Source organism: Hibiscus syriacus, unplaced genomic scaffold (assembly GCF_006381635.1).
Source record: "Hibiscus syriacus cultivar Baekdansim isolate YM2019G1 unplaced genomic scaffold, ASM638163v2 tig00010533_pilon, whole genome shotgun sequence".
Taxonomy (NCBI): Eukaryota; Viridiplantae; Streptophyta; class Magnoliopsida; order Malvales; family Malvaceae; genus Hibiscus; species Hibiscus syriacus.
Window position 1 is genome coordinate 1,822,501 of NW_024062223.1, and position 6,149 is coordinate 1,828,649.

At 32.1% G+C, this 6,149-nt stretch overlaps 1 protein-coding gene across 1 annotated transcript in view; it reads right to left on the reverse strand.

Moving 5' to 3' along the window:
• The window catches only part of LOC120204229 (homeobox-leucine zipper protein MERISTEM L1-like), a 4,460-nt gene extending 3,834 nt beyond the window's left edge, over window positions 1-626 (reverse strand). The window contains exons 1-2 of the mRNA XM_039204348.1: window positions 375-626; window positions 1-14 (exon numbers count right to left, since the gene is read on the reverse strand). The exon at window positions 1-14 is cut by the window's left edge and continues 252 nt beyond it. The gene's annotated coding sequence lies outside the window, so the exon portion shown is untranslated. The remainder of the gene's footprint in view (window positions 15-374) is intronic.
• Window positions 627-6,149: the final 5,523 nt, after the last annotated feature.

The following is a 6,149-nucleotide window of genomic DNA, read 5'->3' on the forward strand; positions in this document are numbered from 1 at the left end:
GGAGTTTCTGGATTCTGCCAAGACAACATATGTAAAATAATGGGAGAAAGAAACATTAGAACAGCGAAAAGGAGTAATAAAGGAAGAAGGAAAAAAAACAACAAAAAGCAAATCACAAAAAAGGTCTAGAAGGAAGATAAACAAAGTCAAAACCGGTGCTTAATAATGGAAGGTACAAACTATAAAAAAAAAAGCAAGTAAACCATGGAGCTGTAATCCATGCACAAGTTCGCTTATCGAGAAGGATTTTTCTTCAAATATCCTAATAGAGTAATAGTCAAACCCTAAAAACAACCATTTATTTCTTAAACGGTTAAACCAAGCTATTCTATCCCCATGGAAGAAGTGAAAGAAACTAGCAGCAAAAAAATTACCTTAAAGATTATTGGAGAAGACGACTGAGAGCAAAGAGCAACAATCTTCTCTTCTTAAATGCAATGGCGAGTCGGTCATTGGAAACATCATGTTGGGAAACATAGACAACCAATGACTTTTAAAACCCTAACCAGCAGCAGCCGTACAAGTTACAGATATCTGTCTCCCTTCCTGCTTGTTAGATTCTAGGCTTCGGATTCCTTACTACGGTTGATATAAAATGTCTAAACACTTATTTCGTACGCTCTCTTTAACATAGCAGAATATTATATAACAAAATATATGAGAGAGAGAATGGAGAAAAATGTTGTCAAAAAAGATACGCTGCCATTAATTAACAAGCTGGTCCAGGGGAAAGAAAACTGGTTTCGAGAGTAAAGACTTTGTCACAGAGGAAATACGAAACGGAAACCCTTTTTGAGCATTTGTTGAGAAAGATTAATGAAAAAGGATCGAGGGTCTTTAAGAGTTTAGGGTTCACTGGAAAAATCCCACGGCCACGGTGGTTTTTGGCAGAAACCTACCACCAAGAGAGAGGAGATTGGTAGAGAAGAAAAATGAAGAGAATTGAAGAAACAGGTGGAGAGGATGAGGAGTTAATTGCAGAGCATTAATGGTGGGTGAGAGCTTTAATTGCTAGTCATATAGAAAAAAGCATCTTCCCTTCCTTCGTTTAAATTTACTTTCCAAATCGGGGTTTTAATTAGTGTTTGCGGTCACGTTTTTTATTGCGTCGTGTTTATCACGGTTGCAGATATAATGGATGCTATTGCGGTCATTATGGATATCGCGATCATGAATATTTTTTCGAAGGAGTTGATTTTTTTAATAAAAAAACCTATTTTTTTAAAAAAAGTTAAAATAACGGAATAGATGTTTGCTATTGTCGCGATTGGCCGCAATCCACCGCTATTGGTGTGATTCCGCTTCCAACGTTATTTTCCGTGATAGTGGTTTCGGACATCATTGCGATCGCGATATAACAACCACGATACTGTTATTCGACCGTTATTTGAAACCTGTTCGAAAGCTTTAAACTAGGTTTTCGCCCCAGATTCAATATCCATAGGTTTTTTCTTATAACCATGCATATATATATATATACACACAGTATATACAGGCTGTTCTGCAATTGCAGATTTCAGAAGCATTATATACGTAAAATAATGTGGATACATGCATGCATATGCATTCATTACATATGCTTGCCTACCATACTCTATGGTGCAAATCTCATAATTTTCAAACAAAATTCAGTCATGTCTCTTTCTTATACCATATATATATATGTATATTAATTATCGACAATTAAAGGCAAAACCAACATCACAAAAAACAGTATAAATTTCCATAAAATAATGTTCTTTTCCATGTGATATTTCAACTATATAAATACCCAAGGTTTTGTTTTAGCTACCAGACTATTGTAACATTTATTATCTTTCATATTTTTTCTAGTAATTTTTTACGAGACATGAACTTTAAATTTATTCATAAAAAATATCATATTTAATACATTTTTTTTTGAAGTCTAGACGATTTTAATGTGGTATTCGTTCAGAACTTTAATCATTAATAATGTACACACATCCTATAAACACAATAATTCAAACTCGGATTTTTATGGTGAATAACATCTTTTTAACCCTAAAGATATTTAATGTATTTATCATATTTCATATTTTGTATCCTTTTTCTTTCACTAAAATAATTATTCTAGAAAAATCACATGTGTTATAAAACAATCATTATATGTGAATTACAATAAAGTTCAAATTTATTGTAAGAATAAAGATAATTAGTTTAACTAAAATATATTAGGTTGAATTAAAAATACAATTATGTCATTAATTATATAAACTTTGATTATTTTTAAATATTGTAAGAAAGTTTTGGACACTATGATAATAAATGAATAAATAATAGGACAATTCTATATATAATTCTAAAATTTTAAAGAAATTATTAATATAAATGATAATAATTTTTCTATTTTTAAACTTTTAAATATCAAATTATGATAACTTAGAAGGGTTCACAATTAAGTATCTTTTTTACATGATAATGTAATAACTTGTCTTAACTATGCATTGTTTTAATGTTATTCTTGGAAAGAATCAGTTTAACTGCTTTTTATACTGGTTATGTAAACTTTACAAGTAAAAGTGTAAATAAACATAACACAAACTATGTAACACCCTAGTTCAATCTGATCCAAAAGTTAACAGACTAGATTCTTACACTGGATCACCGAAGTGATTAACCTAATATTTTTCTATAAGAACGATCTCGAAAAATGCATTTGAAATAGCATCCATGAAATCACATAAAAAATCATAAATAGTTAAATTGTAAAAGTGGGAAGCTCTCAAAATACATCCCAACATAATATATATTAAATAATTCAAAATAGAATTACAACTTAGTACAAAGAGATCTATGAATGATACATTTTCTCTACAAGACTCAAAATGTACTCTGATGCTTCGACAATGTGGAATCACTGATCGATGATAAGCTCATCGAGAGATCTCCTAAGAAATTGTTTGCGAAAGTAAATTCTGAACATTGAGCTCACAAACTCAGTGCTACATTAATAACTATACTATACTACATGCATCTACTATATGAGCATGCTAGCAGGTATAGGCATAAACATACAAGAACACTAACATGCAAAGCTGAGGTAGGCATCATGGTGTGATCGGAGGACTTTGCATCTCAGGACGCACACTCCTCTAACCTACTTATGATATTGTAACACCCTAATTCGATCAATCTAACCCAAGATCCAGAGGATTAGAATATTACACGCAACCTGCAAAGTTGCTAACCATTTTTTTTCATTTAAAACATCATATATTTATGAAAAGACATCAACAATAGTCATAAAATACTTCTACAAAATGGAGCTTTGTGACACGTAGTTTAAATCAAATAATACGACTCAAAGTTTACAAATCCAAATACATAAGTAAGGGTCCTATGAATACACATGTCTACTACAAGTAATCATATAATACTCTATAAGGAATACTGGAAACCCTAATACGACGGTACTCCTTGAATGACTCAATATAATAACCTACGAATGAAAACATCCGAACGCCGAGCTTACAAAGCCTGGTAGTATAATTGCTAATCTAAAGTAACATACGGATCTTATAAACGTAAGCATGCTAGAATATATGGTAATAAGCAGTAGGTACATACATGATCATAATCAAGTTCTACCTACTTAAAGTTCAACAATTTTGCCTCTTTAGTTTAAGTCTCACTTTTTCTTTAGTCTCTACTAAGGGCCTCGCCATGAGTTAACGTATACTAGGTCTCTAACCTCAGTATCTTCTTACAATGCATCATCATGCAACACACAAAGATAGTAACCGATGTTAGGTACAATCACACAATAAGTAAGCATCATGGTGTAGTTCGGTGTCACTTTAGCATCACAAAACTCACACCCCTATTTGCTTACTAGAGGTACTTTAGGTAAGATCTAGGTCATATACCATCAACATCTCACAAGTACCCTAGGTGAGGTCCGGGTCACATATCATCGGCACCTCACAGTATCATATGCTAGGTCTAGGTCACATAACATCAACACCTTGCTACGATAGTCTACTCTTCTAGAGTACTCAGAACGTGTTTGGGTCACATAACATCAACACAACATTCAACTAGCATCTAAAGTACCTTCACACTAACTTGGATATATCTGGATATTTCTCAAATAACTAGACGATCGTCACACACACAAATAACTAGACGATCATCACACACACAAATAACTAACTCGAGTGTCCTCATCGTCTCCCGAGCGGTAAACAAATGCATAAGTCTTATGGAATCTTACCTCATAAGGTTCTTATGATTATCACACATATAATATTGTTAACACATTGTTATCTCGCCTTTATTATCAAGTTTTTCTAAAGTGTTAAATGTCTCAACACACACGTCAACTAATGTCACACGAGGGAAATCAAAGTAGCTCGGTTACTCGCTATTGAACTTATCATAATCAAGTGAGATCATCCCCTTACTCGACACTATCTCACTCGTTCTCTCATATAATATATTACGTAAGGAATTCTTAGTCTTTTAGTTTTTTATATCCTTAAGGCAATTAGTAATCTTTACCCACTTGGTATATTACTACTAGTCTAACACTCAATTCAGGGTTGGTTCATTGATAATAACTCCCTAATCATTCTCACCACATTTCCCATTGAATCACCCTTGAACCAGTAGGGTAACTTGCTCATATTTGATTGTAGGTGTCCATATGGTACTCGATTCCCTCTTTCTTTAACCTCAAGCCATTCTTCGTCTCACTCGCTGAGACATCTTACACAATGATCCTTTATTCGTAATTACCTGATATGTGTTCGATTGAAGTTACTTGGAAGTATTACGTTTAATATAGTTGTTTCTGTTGTAACCCACTACTAATATTGTTTCTAGGTACATTTTGCCAATTAAGTCTCTTACGGACTAAGTACCACCATTACGGGTCATCCTGAACTCTTACGAGCCTTAACAAAGTCAAATTTAACCATTCAAAATGAGTAGTATCGATACCTTACATGCAATATCGATACCCCAAATAAAAAATACCATTTTATCTCTAATTGGGCTTAAACCAAGCCCAATCCAAACCAAACTTGGGATAAAGCTTCCCACATGGCTATTCCATTTATCCAAAACCCTATCGGGTTAGCCCAAAACTACTAACTCATGATTTGAGGCGTTATAAACTATTTGTGAATCTTTCTCGTAATGTTCGTTTATATTCATTTATTATACTAAGTAAACGAGTATGAACAAAAATTATATGTTCATTAAATAAACAAACGAATGAAAACGAACATATGTGTGTTATATTCATTTATGTTTACGGACAAACTCGTTTATTGGCTCATTTATAAATTTGTTTATCGACTTGTTTATTGACTCGTTTAATTGGTTCTCCTTTTTATTTTATTTTTTTGGCATTTTAAAAAGTGGTGAAGATATATATTAAATTGAGCATAAGGTAAACTTTGAAGTTCAAATTTTAAAGCCTAAAGAACTTAATAACTAGTAGCCTAACTTCGTTATTTTTCTTTAGTTTGCAAATAAAAGGATAGAATGAGAGTGTTGGTTGTCGAACATTAAACAAACATACTTGTGAACATTAAATGAACATGTTTATGACTGCTAAATGAATAAATACGAACACCTTAAAAAATTAATAAACGAACAAGAACATGATACTGAAAATTTAAGCGAACATGAACCAAACATAAATACATTCAAAAATAAATAAACAAACAGAAACATAATTTTATTCATTCAAACTCATTTCATTTACATCAATGTTTACAAGGTAAATGGATATTGTGAAATGATTGTAAAAAGTACTTCGCAACAGTCACTGATTCTATAATCGAAGATATGGCCCTTGAAAGTATTACTTTTACGACTAAACTTCCTTATGTTTCTCTTAGTGATACTTTTTTATTACTTCTTATCAAGAATTGATTCCCCAATGAATTGAAAGATTAATTTTATGAGCTTCTTGATAAATATTTCCTTATATTCAAAGTGCCTTCATGAAGAACTTTAATTTTGTTTGTGAAAAAGAAAGATAATAACTATGATCTAAGTAAAGTAATATGTCATGTATTGAGGTGAAATTGTGAAAGAGAACGATGAGAATTAGGATTTTATAAGAAGAAAAAGATTGAGAAATACAACCCCATTTGGTAAGATGCCTTGCTCCCTAG